The sequence below is a fragment of the Lipotes vexillifer genome, unplaced genomic scaffold (assembly GCF_000442215.2).
Source record: "Lipotes vexillifer unplaced genomic scaffold, Lipotes_vexillifer_v1.1 scaffold18, whole genome shotgun sequence".
Lineage (NCBI taxonomy): Eukaryota > Metazoa > Chordata > Mammalia > Artiodactyla > Lipotidae > Lipotes > Lipotes vexillifer.
This window is the reverse complement of record NW_006782126.1, coordinates 1,086,647-1,106,247: the sequence shown is the minus strand read 5'-3', so window position 1 is coordinate 1,106,247 and position 19,601 is coordinate 1,086,647. Positions and strand designations below refer to the sequence as shown.

The 19,601-nt window shown below is 42.0% G+C and overlaps 1 protein-coding gene across 2 annotated transcripts in view; it reads right to left on the bottom strand.

Moving 5' to 3' along the window:
- The window catches only part of DSE (dermatan sulfate epimerase), a 72,908-nt gene extending 61,967 nt beyond the window's left edge, over positions 1-10,941 (bottom strand). The window contains exon 1 of one of the 2 annotated variants that reach the window (XM_007454993.1): positions 10,872-10,941. The gene's annotated coding sequence lies outside the window, so the exon portion shown is untranslated. Of the gene's footprint in view, positions 1-9,659; positions 9,760-10,871 lie in introns of those variants that run through there. The other variant, XM_007454992.1, reaches the window with a different exon arrangement.
- Between the last annotated feature and the right edge of the window lie 8,660 nt (positions 10,942-19,601).

The window sequence follows — 19,601 nt, the reverse complement described above, 5'->3', positions numbered from 1 at the left end:
TCTACTAGATTGCAGTATGTCAAAGGGACAAAGCAGCCAACTGAAAGAGTACCCAACGTCCAAAGCTGAAACAATTTGAGCAACAAAATAAATAAAATAGTTCTGGATTACAACCCAAAGTATAAAAACAATATCCATGAGTCCATACTGATATAAAAATGATTGAATAAATAAATACATGAGGGAGAAAAGACAAATCTTTTGTGCATAAGAATTCCAAATGTTCAGTGTAGATACCCTGCCCTTTCGGAATGGAGCGTGACCTCCCCCTCCTTAAGTGTGGACTGTGTCTTCCTCCCAAAGAGGACAGTATGGACAAGGGGGAAAAGAATAACTTTACAGTAAGAAACCTGACAAACGCTATTTCAGCCGGGTGATCAAGGTCAACATCAGCCATGATAAGTCATATTTATGATCTGTACCCTTGATATGATGTGATAAAAATGACACTTTACTTTTATGTTCTTCCTCCCCCAAACCTAAAACCCCAGTATTATAATGAGAAAAATACTAGACAAATCCCACTCAAGAGACATTTTATATATATATATATATATATATATATATATATATATATATATATTTTTGTGTGTGTGTGTCTGGTTTGCGGGCCTCTCACTGCTGTGGCCTCTCCCGTTGCGGAGCACAGGCTCCGGACGCGCAGGCTCAGCGGCCATGGCTCACGGGCCCTGGGATCCTCCCGGACTGGAGCACGAACCTGTGTCCCCTGCATCGGCAGGCGGACTCTCAACCACTGCGCCACCAGGGAAGCCCTTGAGAGACAGTATAAAAATGCCTGACCAGTCCTTAAAATTGCCAAGGTCTTCAAACCCAAGGAAAGTCTGAGAAACTTTCACAGAAAATAGGAGCCTGAGGAGACATGATATTGTAACTAAATATAATGTGGTGTCCTGGGTGAGATCCTGGAACAGAAATGGGATAGTAGGTAAAAGATAAGAAAATTTGAATATAATTTAGTTTTGGTTTTGGGGTTTTTTAACACTTCCTTATTTTCTGCCACTGCAAGATGCTCCAGAATCACCTTGTATATTTCCTGCCCAGTCCTAGAATCAGCCATTTCTCTAAGGAGCCCTGGTTACTTTTGTGAAGAATGATTTTAAAAACCAAGAACTGAGCGCTAGGTGTGCTCATTACCACGAGGGTATCATTGCTGCTTGTCCTTTGCAGCTGACAGAGTGAGGAAATACATGCGTGTATACTAAACCATGTATATATAATCCATGTATCTATAAACAATTCTAAATTTAACCATCTGTACTGATATTAAGCTAAACATGAGTTCACACTTAGTCTCCAGCTCTAATCCATTACCACAAGGATCATTCTGGCCTCCTCCCCTTCCTCTTCTGTAAACTCCTACTTCACTGTAGAAAAACTGGCTCACTATAGAAAAAATTTTTTGTTTCTTTAATTTTGTATCTATATGAGATGCTGGATGTTCACTAAACTTATTTCATGATGTAAGTCAAATCATTATGCTGTATACCTTTAACTTTTTTTTTTTTTTTTTTTTTTGCTGTCCATGGGCCTCTCACCATTGTGGCCTCTCCCGTTGCGGAGCACAGGCTCCGGACGCGCAGGCCCAGCGGCCATGGCTCACGGGCCCAGCTGCTCCACGGCATGTGGGATCTTCCCGGACCGGGGCGCGAACCCACGTCCCCTGCATCGGCAGGCGGACCCCCAAACACTGTGCCACCAGGGAAGCCCTACCTTTAACTTTTATACAGTGCTGTATGTCAATTATATCTCAATAAAACTGGAGAGGGAAAAAAAAAATTCTACTAGAGAATCTATCTTCCTGAACAAAAATGAAGCAAAGTTCACACTGTTTCTATAAATGCTATTATTATTTTTAACCAAAGTACTGCTATAAGAAGTTTGGAATATGAGAGAAGTTTCCAGACTCTTTCTGACATGGGCAACCTCTATGTCTTGACCACATGGCTAATGAATGCCCCATACATTCAGGTGACCACTGTTGCCAGTCTAGTTCTACTAGAAAAAATGGGGCAGGGAAAAGTAAAAGATATTACTGAAAGTCCAAATGGAACACCATAGTCTGATGCCAAGACCTTTTTAGAGATTTTCTAAAATAAAAAAGAAATGTGGAGAAACGTGACCTGTTTGGGGGGAAAACAGATTAAGCATAGAGGAGAGGAGTTTCCAGACACTGTAATGTGTACCTGTATGAAAGGCTGAAGCAATCTTATATAGAATCAATATTTAACCAGTTAGCAAATACTTTGCTCTAATAAATAAAAATGCTAAGTAGAAACTATAAAGACAACTCGCATTTCAAACACTGAAACTGACCATTTCTTCTACATTCATATAATTAAGTCATTTTTAACTTCTAAGATTTTCAAATCCAGATGAGCAGAGGTCATAAAATTAGAACCCCAGAAGATAAATGCTAACATCCCTTCTGGACAACCTCACTTAAACCCCTCTAAACAGAGAAGAACTCAAAGGCCTCCTTCATAAATCCATTCTAAAGGTTAAAACATTCAGAAAAACTTCCCTGTATTTAGCATAAATCCCTCTTGATGCCTGCTCTAGGGCGATTTCCTCTTCTTTTTCTTTAGGGAAGATGGAAAACAGCTGTTCAGCATTCCCTTTCAGTCTCCTTTTTCCTTCCTGCCAGGCCCATTCCCCCCCTGGGAGCAGTGTAAACACTGCAGGTGATTCCTAAATCCAGCTGGCCCCTGCCCGATTATCCACGGGTCTGGTGAGCCTGGACCCATCCATACCTCCTAGGATGATATCATTCAACTGCCAAGGCCCCAAGAAGAGCTCTTAACCAGAATTTGTGGAATTCCAGAAATCCATTACTTATAGTCTGTCCTCAGATATAGCCAAACAACAAAAAGAGCACTGTGTCAAGAAGAAAAGCTGACAGTCACAACTGTAAAGAAGGTAAGTGGTGTGATCCTGCAGCCAGGCCACCTTTACTACTGCTCTACCTGGTGTCAGGGTGTTGAGTGCACCTTGGCGTGAAACATTTTTAAACTACTTGATGATTTTTATCATGCTATTCTTGAGTTTCTTGTCACTGACACAACTTTCTGGGTGTAAGCTAACTTTAGAAATGCAATAACCCTTTCAATACTTCAATGTAAAGGACTACTCTAAATGAAGGTGTCAATTTGTAGTCTGTTATTTCTTTACATGAGTAATCTCTACCAGATTCACAACATAATCTACAGATTACTACATTTTACACTAAGACTTATATAACCAACCTAATGTTGTTATCTCCCACTTCAGGAATTGCTAACAAATATCTCCATTTTTCTTGCAATAGCAATTAGACTCCCACAGTAAAGCCAGTATATTGCCTGTGTAGTTCATCAATAAAAATATTACAGACCCACAAGCTTGGTGAGCCCATTTCCTTTACAAATTCTTTTTAAGAGTTATGAAACGCTGACTCAACTTTGTTGTGGTAGAACATCTGCACACATTAAATGCCTATTGCTTAGTAGCTAAGTTTGTTACACATGAGAGAAACGTAAAATCCTTGATTTAATCAACAAATTCACAACCCTATGGCATCTGTGCATGCAATGAATATTTCAAATGGAAAAATTTAAATGACAGCTTTTTAAATGAGTGTGGACCTACTCGATTTCTTCTGAAAGATCATGTACACTAATTTAAACACACACAAAGAATTTTACTATGATTATCCTACTATTTTCCACATTTACTGGGGAGAAGAGAGGCACTATTAATTCCATAAATAATACCAAAAAATGTTTCTGGCATGCAGACACATATATACACTCAGTTGCAAACTCTCTCTGACTCTGTCTAGGACAAAGCAGATGGGCGCAACCTACAATGGATACGTCGCATATGTGTAACTGAGAGTTAACTGCATACATGTCTTTTGCTATATTTTTAAAAACAGGACTACACTTACCTAATGGTTATAACTATTCTCACATATAAAATGCCAAAACAAATCGTGCTTATTATCAGGATGTTTATAGCTTCCACATATTACTAAAGAGGCAAATTCTGTTCTTTCAGAAATTACCTACTAACATTTGATGACAACACTTACCAAGATCACGTGTATGGAACACCCCAAGGGAGTGGAAACAAATAGAAGGAAATTCAGCGGTAATCTAAAAGCACATCAAAATTCATAGTGTTATTCGGAATTAAGAACTGAACTCCATTCAAGAAATACACAGATGGCCTCAACAATCTTTTCTTCTCTTCCCAAAGTAAAATCATTCCCTTTTATTTTCTGTGATATTCAACAGATTCTCTGAATATTCTACCTCCTGCAGGTTTATACTCTTCTGGGCATCTGACAGAGGATCTGAAATCCACACCCTCAACAGGCTGGAGCTTGCTGAGACGAGCAGAAGGAAGCAACACAATTGGTAAAGCACCCAAAAACCTGAAGCCAGCTAATGAGAGCTGAGCAGTGAGCCTAGGGTTTTGTGGGAATTAGAAGGGGCCCCAGGATGGAATCCTGACAAGGATGAGAAGAGATAGGCAGAGTGAGAGGAGAGAGCTGTGGGAAGAGGGTCTGTAAATAGCCAGTTTACGGAAGCCTGGGAAGCACATAAGCATTCCAGGGAGCTGACAGTTCAGGGACAGTAATGAGTAGTAAGCGGGATAATAAATTAGATCTGTAGGAAAATGAAATGTAAGAGTCTTTAACAACATGAATGTGGAGTCATAAAGGAGAAAAGTAGAATTACATACGCCATTTAGGTTAATCTCATGTTTAAGGGGTAGACTACTAATTACTTGCAAATGAGAGACAACAGGTCTTCCCTGGTGGCGCAATGGTTGAGAATCTGCCTGCCAAAGCAGAGGACACGGGTTCGAGCCCTGGTCCAGGAAGAGCCCACGTGCCGCGGAGCAACAAAGCCCATGAGCCACAATTACTGAGCCTGCGCTCTAGAGCCCGCAAGCCGCAGCTACTGAAGCCCGCACGCCTAGAGCCCGTGCTCAGCAACAAAGAGAAGCCACTGCAATGAGAAGCCTGTGCACTGCAATAAACAGTTGCCCCCGCTCGCCACGACTAGAGAGAGCCCGCGCAACAGGGAAGACCCAATGCAGCCAAAAATAAAATAAATTTTTAAAAAAATGAGAGATAAGCCTCTTACTTTCATGGTATTTCCATTTCTACACCCCTAAAATGAGGATAAGACACCTGCTCTACATCACTCTCCATTTCCACTAGGCTAAAATATCAGAATATTAGAATTATTTGAAAAAATATTAAATTACTAGGTAGTTTTAAAATGCAAGCATTCACGTAGCTGTATGATCTATCAAGGACTCTTCCTTCAATTGTCTAAATGTATATGAATTCGTAAGAGTTTATTAACGCTAGTTTCTCCTCTTAATCGCATCCACAATACTTCCTAATTTTCTTTCCAGTATGATTCTTCCCTGCAATATCTCTCCACCATCCCCTAACCAAACCACTCTTCCATATGCAACTAGAAGTTGTGAAACAATAAAGTTAGATGGGTCAGAACTTGGGACTACATTTATTAACTAACATATATAGAAAGATTTTCTTTAAAGAAAAATTGCTTCAATTAAAAATATTATCCGGGCTTCCCTGGTGGCGCAGTGCTTGAGAGTCCGCCTGCCGATGCAGGAGACGCGGGTTCGTGCCCCGTTTCGGGAGGATCCCACATGCCGCGGAGCGGCTGGGCCCGTGAGCCATGGCCGCTGAGCCTGCGCGTCCGGAGCCTGTGCTCCGCAAATGGGAGAGGCCGCGACAGTGAGAGGCCCGCATAACGCAAGAAGAAAAAAAAAAAAAAATATTATCCACTTAATGCAAAGTCTGATTTTTAACATCTTTCATGGCGTATGATTGCTTTACAATGGTGTGTTAGTTTCTGCTGTATAACAAAGTGAATCAGCTATACATATACATATATCCCCATATCCCCTCCCTCTTGCACCTCCCTCCCACCCTCCCTATCCCACCCCTGTAGGTGGTCACAAAGCACCTAGCTGATCTCCCTGTCCTATGCAGCTGCTTCCCACTAGCTATCTATTTTACATTTGGTAGTGTATAGGTGTCAATGCTACTCTTTCACTTTATCCCAGCTTACCCTTCCCCCTCCCCGTGTCCCCAAGTCCATTCTCTACCTCTGCGTCTTTATTCCTGTCCTGCCCCTAGGTTCATCAGAACTATATTTTTTTTGCAAAGTTTAATTTTTAAAATATAATTGCCTATTAGAGTTGGGCATTAGAGTTGGCAAGACTTTTTGAAATTCATCCATTTCTAATTATTGCTATCACCAAATAGAAGCATGGATCAGTGCCTCTGGAATCTAGGACTTTAATCTCTACTTCCATTCTGCCCTTAATTAATCATATGAATTTTACTGGAAAATAATTTCTTTTTGGTACTCTGGGCTTACACGCTTGCCTAATTCCCATGTTGGGCACTGATTCAGGTTTAGAGGATTACATTGCATCATCCAAACACCTACTGGTAATTTGGTGACCACCAAAGAGTTTTATTCTACAAATCACTGTAGGTGAAGATAATGTAATTCCAAGATGAGAAAACTCTAAGGCATTTTATAATATAGTAATAAGAACTGTGCTGCCCTCCGCTTGGACCCATTATTTCAGAAGGGTTGCTGGACATGGAATCTCTGCCTTACCCACTCCTTCATAATAGTAAAGATCCAGCCCCTCTCAGTAAATGGAATAAAAGTATCCACTATAATGATGGAGTTCCCTGGACCAGACATTCTTGATCTCCTCAAAGGCCTGCCACAAACATATCCCAGGACAATAACAGTATTTCTTTTTTTTTTTTTTAATGGAGGAGGGTGAAAAAAGGATAAGAAAATGTGTTATGTCTAGGACTCAAACATGCTAATGATTTAAGTAATATTTAACACATGCTGCAAATACAAAATGCTAGTCCTTTAGTAGTTTCTTTACCCCTTTGGAACACAAAGGTTACTGATATATTAAAACCCAGATTTAAATGTATCTTTCTTTATTCCTCTCCATTCATTTGTTGAAATCATAATAGAGTGGATATCATGTAATTTCTTTCATGAACATGTAATTTCTTTCATGCCTTAGTGTAATCCAAGGTAAGTATTAATAAATACCAAAATATTCTGCTACAAATAATATTAAGAAATGTATAAACAAATTTTTTTTGTTTAATTGCAGAATGCATTTTCATCTATGATCTTAAAACACTTTTTCAGAGATTAAAAAAAATCTTTATAATGAGGTATTGGGAAGGGCGGGGCAACATCTGTGAAGCTAAGAACTTTCCCTCCTGGATGGCCACCAGATCAAGGCAGTACTGTGGGATATTGGACCGGAAAACAAATATCATTGAAAACCTGTAATTAGCTGATTTGTGGAATAATTTTATAAACACTAAAGTAGATGCACACACAAATATTAGGTATTATGATGGTCCTGACCTCATGTGGCAAACCTAGCTAACTTCTTACCCAGTGTCTTTCCATAACCAGGCCCCTAACCTCAGATGGAGGAACTTTAAACAGCTTCTACCCAGCAGGACCAGGAAGGTGCTAATAATCCCCTCAGTGACAAAGGCCTAAATCGTATTCTGTGGCAAATTTCCCTCTTTATCCACATTTCTCTTTTTTGAGAATTCCATTTTACTTGGTAACTGTACTATCGATACTTTTTAACCTGAATGTAAAAATGTACTATGTAGGCCACTGTCTTTATTTAACGAAAACTAGACGACACTAATACTGACATCATATACCAATTAATGAAAAATGATGCTTCCCAAGCCCAAACTCTCAGGTGCTGCTTATTTATGGTTTCTCCCTTTCTACCTTAAGAGCTTGGGGAGAGCCAGGGCAGTTTCTTATATCCTTCTGTATGTCTCCTAAGTAAACAGCACTGTCTTGCACTTATTGCTGAACCCACACAGAGGGGTCATTAGATGATGGAGGCATCAAACTCCATATTTTCTCTTCTCCATTTATACTAGAACACATCTTACCTGCACACTTCATAAAAGGACACGTATCTGTATGGGACTTTGTAGTACATGACACACAAATACTCAGATAATGCTGTATTTTTTTTTTTACATGCACATTACGAACAATTTGGGGATCCCATTTTAGAAAGTGTCAGAATATTCTATAAAACATTGCACATAGGGACTTCCCTGATGGTGCAGTGGTTAAGAATCCGCCTGCCAATGCAGGGGACACGGGTTCGCGCCCTGGTCCAGGAAGATCCCACATGCCGCGGAGCAACTAAGCCCGGCCACCACAACTACTGAGCCTGCGCTCTAGGGCCCGCAAGCCACAACTACTGAGCCCGCGTGCCACAACTACTGAGCCCATGTGCCTAGAAGACCCGTGCTCTGCAACAAGAGAAGCCACCACAATGAGAAGCCCGTGCACCGCAGCGAAGAGTAGCCCCTGCTCGCAACTAGAGAAAGCCCGCGTGCAGCAACGAAGACCCAACACAACCAAAAATAAAATAAAATAAAATAATAATAAAAAACATTGCACATAATATTTCATTTCATACGGGTTATCATTTATTTAGAAATTTTTAAAAACTGAAGAAAAGGAAATTCCTGAAAGGTTAAGTCTATAATGCGAAAAATACTCAAAAAAAAAACTGTTTTGAAACTATTTCTCAGTGAGAACGTCCCTTCTCAAATTTAATGTAACATTAACTAAACCATGACTAATGAAAAAATGTTTTAAAAAACTTTATAACACGGAGATTCCCAGAAATTAAAAGTGGCATTTCCTGATCTAAGGAATTCCAGGTAAATGAGGCTCACCTACTTTTTTTTAAGCAATGGATTCGGTTTCATCTCTAATGCCCGCCAGCCTAAGCAGAGGCTGACGCCTCAAATGAGCAATGAAAATGAGAAAGTTCTCGGGTCACAAACTTAACTCAGATTCCAGCCGCGACAGATCCTGAGCCCATGTGGCATTGCTCACAGAGCTTCCCAGCCTGTGAGTCAAGCACGTCCCAGCCCCACCCTACCACCAGGGGCTGCCAGGGAGTGAGGTTTACCAACAATTTCTCCAAGTGTCTGCGGGGCCGGGCGGCTCTGGAATCCAGCGCCTGGGGGAGGCTCGGGACGTGCCTGCCCAGCTTCCACAATCGCAGAGGCGGGCTGCCAGCGCCAGGATCGGCACCCACGACCACTACCACCCCAATTAACGGAGAGATGCAGGGAAAGGAGGGCGCGAAGCTGTGCCAGGCTACCGGGCAGAGGGAAGCCGGAGCCCCCCGGCCGTCCAGGAAATCGCTGCTGGGCCGGCCGGACCCGACGCACCGAAAGTGATCTGAGTTCTTATGGTGTGCCCGGCTCTGCGCTGGGCGCTCGAGGGCTGGGAAGGGACTAAAACCTGCCCCGCCGCCGGGAAAACCCACGCTCCGGCTTCACGCCTCGCGCGCCCTCCAGGAGCCCAGCGGAACCGGGCTCGGGCGCGCAGCTCGCGGCGCTCTGCGCCCGGCGGGGGACGTGGCTCTTCGCCTGCCTCCCGCCGGCGCCCGGCCACCCGCCCGAATCTCCGGAAGAAAGTTGCGCCGCGCGGGGCCCAGAGCGGCGCCCGCCGCGCGCCCCTGCCCACCCACCCCTCGCGCGCCCCTCCGCTTACCGCTCCCCGCCGCGGCTTCGTCCTCTCGGGCGTCGCCTCCCAGCTTGGGCCCAGGCTCCGGAAGCCCTTCCCGGCCCCCCTCACTCCAGGGCGCCCGGGCCCCCGGCGCCCTCGGAGCCGAGCCCTCAGCGCGCCCGCCGCGCCATGGGTGCGGGTGGGCGCCGCGCCACAGGATGCGCCGCTGCAGCCTCGGGCGGCGCTACTGCGAGCCGGGCCGGCGCGGGCGGGTGGGGTGTGGGCGAAAGGGGAGGAGGGTGGGACGCGGCGGGCGCTGAGGCTCAGCTGCAGGGAGGAGGAAACCGCAACGTCACCAGCGCCCCGGGAGGCGAGGACGGGGAGGGAGAAACGGGGACCCCTTCCCGCCGCCGGACCCCGACCTCCGGCCCGCCCCGCTTTCTCTTCCTCCTCCTCTGCCGGGACTCGCGGCTCTCGGCCTTCCCCTCCACTCGGGCTCCGACTCCACGCACCCCTACCCTGCCAGGCCTCTTTGGCTTCAACTTGCGCTAGTTTCTAATGACCCCACGCGCTTCGGGTTCAACTCTAGAATCGCCCTCAAGCGAAGGGTACTTTTGGAGGCCCGAGGGGAGGAGCTGATGCTTCCATAGAGCTCCGGGAGAGGAAACCGTTTTCCTCCAACGCTGAGAACTTTACTACCGAGGCTGTTACCCACTCCCCTCGCCTTTTCCAAAATTGTTACCCCTCCGTTTCTCCCGAATTCGGTTTTACTCTCTCCTCAGACAGAAGGGTGGAAATCACCTATTTAGAAGCGGTCCTCGCCTTAACCGTAGTAACAAAATACAGTAAAGCCAAAAGCAGTGAACCCTGCAAACTGAACGGATGTTAATCAAAGGTAAAGGGTCAGGAACAGAACATTTGATATATACAACGCACAAGAGGAAATTTAATTTACCTTATCTCCTAGGCCTGGGTGGACGAGGGAGAGAAAGAGAGACCGACCCCCCTCATCCGTCTGAGTTTTTCAGGTGGAGGATTTGCAACCTTAGTAGTCACAGCCCCTTTGGAGAAGTTTCCTGCCTTCTCTTCCAGCAGCCATCGCACACAGCCTGATCCAACCTGGCCTCAGGAAAGTGGCAGACAAGACCAGGGCCGTCACCGCAGGGCTTCCTCAGCCTTGGCTTGTAATTAACCTGCCAGAGCTAGGCGGTACAGTGACAGATGTTCATCCATTCTTTAGCACTAGAGATGTTTTACCTGAGAGCAGTGCTTTTCTCCCTTGCTTCTCCCGTGCTTTGTTTGAGTTCTGAAGGGCCACCTCCTCCCATTTTCCCCCCGTCCTCAGAGTATCTCAAGATCTACAGAGTAGTTTCCCTCAGGCCACATTAGAAAGAAATGTGGATGTCGAGTTTTATGCTTCTTTTTTTCAGAAATTGCATTTGGAGAGAAATTCCTTACAAAATGGTCAAGAGGAAGTGGTTTTGTTAAAATATTTTAAATGTTCACTCAAGTAAACCACTAATTTGCGTAAACTTCCAGATGTTTTAGAGGTGGACTGTGGAGGAGGTAAGGGGCTCTAGAACTTAAAACTAGTTTAATCTGGTTTAAATCCTCATTTTGCAATTTACTACGAGGGTCCTTGGAAAACTAACCTCAGAGCCTCTGTCTTCTCATCTGTAATATGTAGAGATATAATACCTCCATCGAACAGTTATAGAGAAGATACAATAAAAATATCGAATATTTGAGTTACTACATGCCAGATACTGTGCTAAGAGATTTACAGATATTAATTCAATTATTAGAGAAGATTCATTGTGAAAGTGTCTAGCTGTGGTATATAACCCATAAGTGTTAATTTACACTTACCTTCTCAAATTTGGAAGAGACCTTAGAAAAAGCGTCTGGTTTGATTTATTTAACCTCTAGATAAGTAGTCATCTAACTCAGTGGTTCTCCAACCTAGAACATTAAATCAGCAGGGGAGCTTTGATAAAATACTTTTTAATGAGGACCCCACACCAGACCAATAAATCAGAATCTCTAGGGCTAACATGTAAGCATCAGCATTTTAAAATCTCTTCCCAGGTGATCAGAATGTGCAACCAGGATTAAGAAATCTTCAAAAGAGGGCTTCCCTGGTGGCGCAGTGGTTGAGAGTCCGCCTGCCGATGCAGGAGACACGGGTTCGTGCCTCGTTCCTGGAAGATCCCGCGTGCCGCGGAGCGGCTGGGCCTGTGGGCCATGGCCGCTGAGCCTGCGCGTCCAGAGCCTGTGCTCCGCAACGGGAGAGGCCACAACAGTGAGAGGTCCGCGTACCGCAAAAAAAATGAAAATAAAAAAAAGAAATCTTCAAAGGAGACAGTACCCACTGTCTTTTATTCCCTTTGCCCCCAGTTTTGCTGTAAATTGACCTGGAAATCTGCTTCTGAATAACATCCACCTCTTGCAAATGACCCCCCAAATAGTAGGACTCAAAGATCTGCAATCCTGCCCTCTGGGGTCTTCTAGGATGCATTTAGCATTAATTCCACAGGAGAGTGCTTCAATTTGTCTGGATACCTACCAACTCCATCAGCTTTTCCTTATCTTTTCTGAAAGCCCTTGGAAGGTGGTTTACTTTGCCATTGTTCCTCTCAAAATCTGATCCCCAAAATTGAGTTCAAGGTTTTATTCAAATAACACAGATGTTTAACGGCTTTGTTCTAATTACTGTATTTCCCCCAAGTAAATCCTAGGCACTATTATGACAGCAATATTACCCTATTGACCCCTGTATTACAATCTACTAAAATTCTGAAGCAATAATGTCTTTTTCACACCCACTCCAAAACACTTCTTCCTGAGCCACACCCATTATAGTTTGTTCAACACTTAGCACAATAAAATTTAATAGAATCACATGTTAAGTTAGGCCTCTTCTTTTAGCTTATTGACATGTTATGTATCACTGATGTAATTGAGTAATTCTACGTCCCAGCTTCACGTGTTCTGCAAATTCAGTCTGTATGCCATGTCAACATTCAAGTTCTCATTCTCAGATGCCTTCCACTGCTGACACTGAATTAGCATGCTGTTGATGAATATTCTCATCAGTTGAGGAACCTCATGTTACTTAATATTTTCTTCCCTTGTCCCAGAGCAGCTAATGCACATGGGTACGTGACATCTTTGTAGAAATTAAAGTACACCATCATTTCCCAGGCTGAGGGATTAGGGAAAAGTGACCTCTTCCCCCAGATACAGCCCCAAGCAGCAGATGTGCTTTGTCTATTAGATGTCCCTGCTATATGGTGTTACAACATAGTCCAAAAAAGGAAATGACTACTTGTGAATTCTTGTTAACTTCTGAGTTTCTTCCTTTTCTAAGTGCCCAGATATTACCTTAATCATAGGTTTATTCATTTTGCTCAGGATCTGTGACACGCTCCTTGTCTTGGTTTCAGGAATCGAGCTGCTCCTTTTTTTTGAAAACTGGAACTCCATTTGTTCATCCCCAGTCTTTTAGTGTTCACCTCTGATGCTGATTCTAGATGAAAGTCCTTATTTGTAAACTCTCCTTGCTGAGATGTAATTTTTCTAGGCAAGAGAAGTTAAGCTTTAGAGAGCTAGGCTTTCTTACAAGTTCTTCACCTATCTTAGCTTTCAATTAACTATTGCAAAGTACATTTTACTCTTTCAGGTTGAAGGGTTATTTTTTTCCATGATAGGGAAGAAAAAAGGGAGTTAGTTCTGGTTTATCATCCATTTACCTTAAGTAGGTATATCCCTTCTATGATCTTACAAAATGTATTTTTGTTGTTGTTGTCCTTAGTTTATTTTTGGCTCTAGCCTAATGAACCCCAGTCTTACAGGGCTGTTACGAGTATATGGTTTCTGTTCTCTTGTTTAAGTCATTAAACTCAAATTTGCCCTTTAGGTTTTACTAACCAGCCAGCTGGTCCATGACTGTATACCTGCTTCAATCCTTGAAAAGCCTTTTTTTCCCCCCTCAGACCAAATTAGTCTATTCATAAAACCACCTTACCCTACATCTAAAAGATACATCCTCAAGTCACCGAAGAGGTGTGATCATTTTGGTTTGCTCAAACCCTATTGCCCTATACTTGTACTAACTTCCTCAGTGATAATATCCTTCTGCTTCCCCTTCCATCTCCGGGCATTCAGCCCTGGCCAGACATCCACCACCAACTTCTCCAACCTTCCTTTCTCAGGCCTGTCACCTCCCTGACTCTTCCAGTGCTGACCTGCTCCTTGCCACTGCCTAGACTGTTCTGCTGCTACTGCTCCATCTCCAGATGATTCAAGCTTCCTGAACTTAGCTTTCATCATTAATACTAAAGGAAACATTCACCTACATTCTTAATCATAATTGAGTTGTAACCCTCCACCCTCAGTCACAATTTGATGCGTTTACATATAATGCTTCAGATACGTATTTCCTGGCCTCACAATCTTTTAACAGATCGATCATTACGTGTCCCAGGCACTTCCATCTGTGTCTCATTTTATCCTCACAGGCACTGATGTCAGTATTACTATGTTCATTTGACTGATGAGGAAACAGAGGCTCAGAAAGTTGAAGTGAATTTCCCAAGATGTAATGGCTCAGACCACATATGATTACGTTTTCTGTTATCAAATCCAGGCTCTTTCCACTTAACCACTTGGCCCATACTATTCACATCTGAAGCCTCACTGTCTGAGTGTCCTGGTCTCAGATGAAAGTTATCCTCCATTCATGCTCCATTGACTTTTGAAATTGATGATTTTTACATATCCCCTGAGTTACCTTAAACTACTGTTGGGCTGCACCCTGCAGGCCTGCAAGCCTTGTAGTTGCCCAGCCTGGAGACCAAAGAAAGAGCTTGGAAACAGTGACAGAGACATCAATGGTTTATTGGACAGGGGATCTTAAGCAAAATGTCCTGGAGGGGCACCCCACTGCCTACAGCAGACAACATGGCAACAATCTTCTCTACTCAAGGGAGGAGGCTACTATTTATAGGTGGAATTGACATCAGGTGGGCTCATCAGTTACAGGGACTAATTAAGCCCTATAATTATGAGGTTGGATAGTTGTATGAGAGAAGCAGGGACTGGTCCAGCAGGAGATGTACAGGGAGCCAGAGAACAGCCATCTTGAATGGCCTAACCATACAACTACCCAAGGTGTCCCTTACACCTACCAAACTATAGCACTATTCTCTGAAATTACAAAAATGATTATTAATTTCTGCCACATGAATGGATGAAATTAGAAGTTTGTTCTTTACTCAGAGTTATGGAATGGCTCAAAATTTTAAGCATTTAGTATTTTTCTTAAACATGGCTTTTGAGAATTGTAAAGAAATCTGGACATCACTGAGGAATTTAGAAAATAAATATTTATTGAGGTGTTTTTAATTGGGTGATTCAGGTGCTTGGGTGGTACTTAATTCTCCTCTTTTTACCAAACTCTGGCTTTTTCCAGAAAAGTACAACTAGGGAAGAATTGTGTTAAGAAGTTTCTGAGGAGAGGTTCATGGCCCAGGAATCTGATTGCCAAATGTCCATGTATTGTTATGGTCTGTTATTTCAAGAAATAGCCCAACTGCTCTCTTCATACACCCCACTCGCAGCCCTGCTGAAAGTAGCTGACTTCATGCCAGGTTTGCACTAGTTTGGAAGCCAAACCTTATGAGACTTTATGCTTATGTATTCGGGAGGCCATAAGGAGTTATTCAGGCAGTATTCTGTAGTAGAACTCTAACCCTAAGGCTGCATATTAGCGTCACCTGGGGGAGTACCTAAAACACACCAAGGCTCAGGCTTACTCTCAGAAATTCTTATTTAATTCTTTCTGGGATGACGTCCAGACATCCCATATTCTTTTTAAGATGCCAGATGGTTCCAGTATGTAGCCAAAGTTAGAACCAATACTCCATAGCAGTGCTTCCCAAACTTTGCTGTACTTTAGAACAACCTGTGGGCTTTTAGAACTTCTAATGCCCAGGCTGTAGCCTGTACCAATCAAAGCATAATAACAGGGTGTTTAAAGCCCTGTAATTCCAATGTATAGAAAGCTTGGGAACCACTGGTCTACAGGAGTATTACACAATGGGCACTTGAATCAAATGAAGCATTAGATTTAGACGATAGGTTTATTTGCCACACTTGTACTGGTTTAATAATGATATAAAATATTGTGAAGATTGGTTTTCATTTATATCAGTTCACTGATATATTTACTTCTAAATACTTTTGTTGGATATGCAGTTTGGGGAAGCATTACTTGATTTCAGTAATGGCTGAACTAGTGAAGTCGCTTTCAGAATATAAGGTTTCATTTCACATTTCTGCTGCCCAAGTATTACAAATAATGAATTCCAATAGCCAGGCTATTCAGGCTTTTTCTTCTACTGGTGAGATTAACTGTATCAGGCAATGAAAATCTTGTCTTCTTTGCATTCATAGTATCTTTTAGATAAGGAATAATTGACAGTTTGCTGATATTAAACCTAAGTATGTGATCCAATGGCATTTTTCAATATCTTTTTCTAACCTGATTCCAAATAATACAGACTTGTTTCTTCTTCTGTGTTTTAATTTTTATGACTTTTTTAAATGGTGCAATTTTTGAGTGGCCATTTTTACTCTTTGTGGACAAATGGAAACAAAATTTAAAAGCCCAAGTACAGTCTAACAGAAAAACAGCATTCCTTAGAGGCACTTATGATCTATGAAGAAAGGTAAAAAGAAACTTGGAATAATACCAACCCTTTCCTTTTACAAAGAAACTGAGGTTAACATAGGTGGTGATTGTTACAGTTCCTGCTGCTAATTACTGGTAGAGATGAGAAGTCAGTCCTCTTGGTTCCTAGCCAAGCTTCCTTTCTCCCACTTCTCCACGCTGCATCACTGGCCAAGAAAGTACAACTAACTTCTTCTGAAATTCTCATATTTTACATTAACTGTGGCAATTTATTTAAAAATGTCAAGATACATTTTTTTCCATTAACAAAAGGTCAATGTATAAGGAGAAATAAGCCTTATTTTAGGGAAAATCAAATGCCTACTCAAAATGTACACAGGATAGCGTGTTTCCTTTATCATTGTTAAACCTGACGGTGTATATTACTTGTGATATAATTTTCCACCGAGTTATGGGCAAAGTAAGCTCAGCACCACATACTTACCAAACCAAGCTCCTGTCCTTGAGGTGAAATTTCAGTAAACTTCTACCCATCTTGGTCATTTATCCTCATTTATGCCTGGGGTTTTTAAGGCATTCAAAAGTCTTAAATTTTCATCTTTCTATTGCATTAATCAATTTTCTAAGTTTCCTGCTATTATACAAGAAGCATAATGCTAGATAGCAGTGTTTCTGTTCATGGTGAGCAAATTAATATTGTGGTGTGAAGGGTCAGCCACATATATACTCATATACATGTATATGTATATATACAAAATATCACTTTCTATTCAGTCTTTAAGCATGTTGCAACAAATAACAACTGTTATGAAGCAGACGAAGGGCACAGACTACAACATTCTTGGATTGTACTATAATGGAAAAGGCACTTAAAATGAATCTGCCAGAATTAAACAAATTTTAATGTTGTTTGGGGAAAAATGAATGGCTTAATACTGGAAACTGAGAGCGCTGGGTTCTAGGACTGTGTCTTTCAAATACCAGCTGTGTGAAGAAATTCTTTTTTTCTTCTATAAATTTGCAAAGTTCAGCAATACCATACATGATAACTTGGGCAAATCGCTTAACCTGTTTGAGTCTCAGCATCCTAGTCATAAGGTGAAGAAGCTGGTCTTGATCTGTGGTTCTCAATCCTGTCTATACACTAAAATCACCCAGGAAATGTTAAAAAAATAATGACGCCCTGCACTACCCTCAGACAAATTTTAAAAGTTTCTGGGGTATGTGGCCTAGACTAGTGGTACTCAGAATGTGGTCCATGGACTGCTAGCATCAGCATTACTTGGTATATTAGTCAGCTTGGGCTGCCACAACAAAATACCAGAGACTGGGTGGCTTAAACAACAGAAATTTATTTCTCAAAGTTCTGAACCCTGGAGAGTCCAAGATCAAGGTGCCAGCTGATTTGGTTTCTGGTGAGAGCTCTCTTCCTGTCTCCTGTCTTCTTGCTGTAACCTCACATAGCCTTTCCTTGGTGCATGCACATGTAGAGAGAGAAACAGATCTCTATCTCTCTTCCTCTTCTTTTAAGACCACCAGTCCTATTGGATTATCACCCCACCCTTACGACTTCATGTAACTTTACCTCCTAAAAGCCCTGTCTCCAAATACAGTCATGTCGGGGGTTAGGGCTTCAACATATAAATTAGGGTTGGTGGGGGGAGAAATAATTCAATACATAGAACTTGGGATTTTTTTACATTTTTAAAATTATTTTATTGGGGCATAGTTGATTTACAATGTTGTGTTAGTTTCAGTTGTACAGCAAAGTGAATCTGTTATACATATACATATATCCACTCTCTTTTAGATTCTTTTCCCATACAGGCCATTACACAGTATTGAGTAGATTTCCCTGTGCTATAAAGTAGGTCTTTATTAGTTACCTATTTTAAATATATCAATAGTAGTGTGTATGTGTCAATCCCAATCTTCCAATTTACCCCTCCCCCCCCATCCCCCAGTGACCATGGGATTTTTTAAAATGTCAGCTCCAAGCCCAGACTCTGGGAGTAACGACCAGGAATCTATGTTTTAACCAACTCTACCGGTGGTTCTAATGCACAGTGAGTTTGAGGATTTCTGGCCTAGACCACTTGTTCTTACACTAGGCTGCACATTGAATCACCTGGGGAATTTTTAAACATTTGATGCCTGGGGCCCAATCCCAGAAATTTCTATTTGTTACAGGATGCTCACTCTAAGCAAGTTTTAAAGCTCTGCAGGTGACTCCAATCTGAGAACCTCTGGTGTAGAAGGTCTCTAAGGGTCTTTTCAGTTCTAAACTGGTGTGGATTTTAATACAATGACATATACACATATATATGATATATGTAATATACATAATCTAGATAATGTACATCAAAATGAGGGTGATCAGATAGCTCTTTCTATTTTGTAGTTTCAGATACAAACACATTTGTTAGCCTCTTTTCATTAATCACTTGATTATATAACACAATGAACAGGAACTTTTTTGAGAATTGCTTTTTTTTTTTTTTTGCGGTATGCGGGCCTCTCACTGTTGTGGCCTCTCCCGTTGCGGAGCACAGGCTCCGGACGTGCAGGTTCAGCGGCCATGGCTCACGGGCCCAGCCGCTCCGCGGCATGCGGGATATTCCTGGACCGGGGCACGAACACGTGTCCCCTGCATTGGCAGGCGGACGCTCAACCACTGCGCCATCAGGGAAGCCCGAGAATTGCGATTTTGATAGTACTATTTTGCTAGATATATGGTCCTTTATTCTTCATAAAAATCAAAGATCTATTTGATGGTCAATTGTCTTTCCACTGTATAAAACTAAATGAGGGTTTGGATGGTAGCCAGATGTTTATGAGATATTTTAAAAGAATCTTACAAATTTAGAGTCCAGGGGTAATTCTAAAAAAACAAACATAATGTGATTATTTTGTAAATCTCAAAAAGTTTATTCAACCATATAAATAAAGGAAATATGGGTATTTCTTAGTATTAAAACATATTCAAATGTAAGTTTATATATATAAACTTATATATAATTTTAAAATCTCTTTTGATACCAGGATATAAATGGCTCTAGGATAAAAGTTGTATGCCATTTACCCCCAAAATGTACAATAATAGCTGTCGAAAAGTGACATTTTAAAATATCTCAATCACCAGAGCTCTGACCAGTGAATTTCATTGTAATACTGTCAGCATAAAAGTTAGCACATAAAAGTAGAAAAACACAACCCCCTAAAATACTGTCATTTCTCTTCAGGTACATGAATTATTTAAAAACTTCAAATTCATCAGAGAGGAACAAGTAACT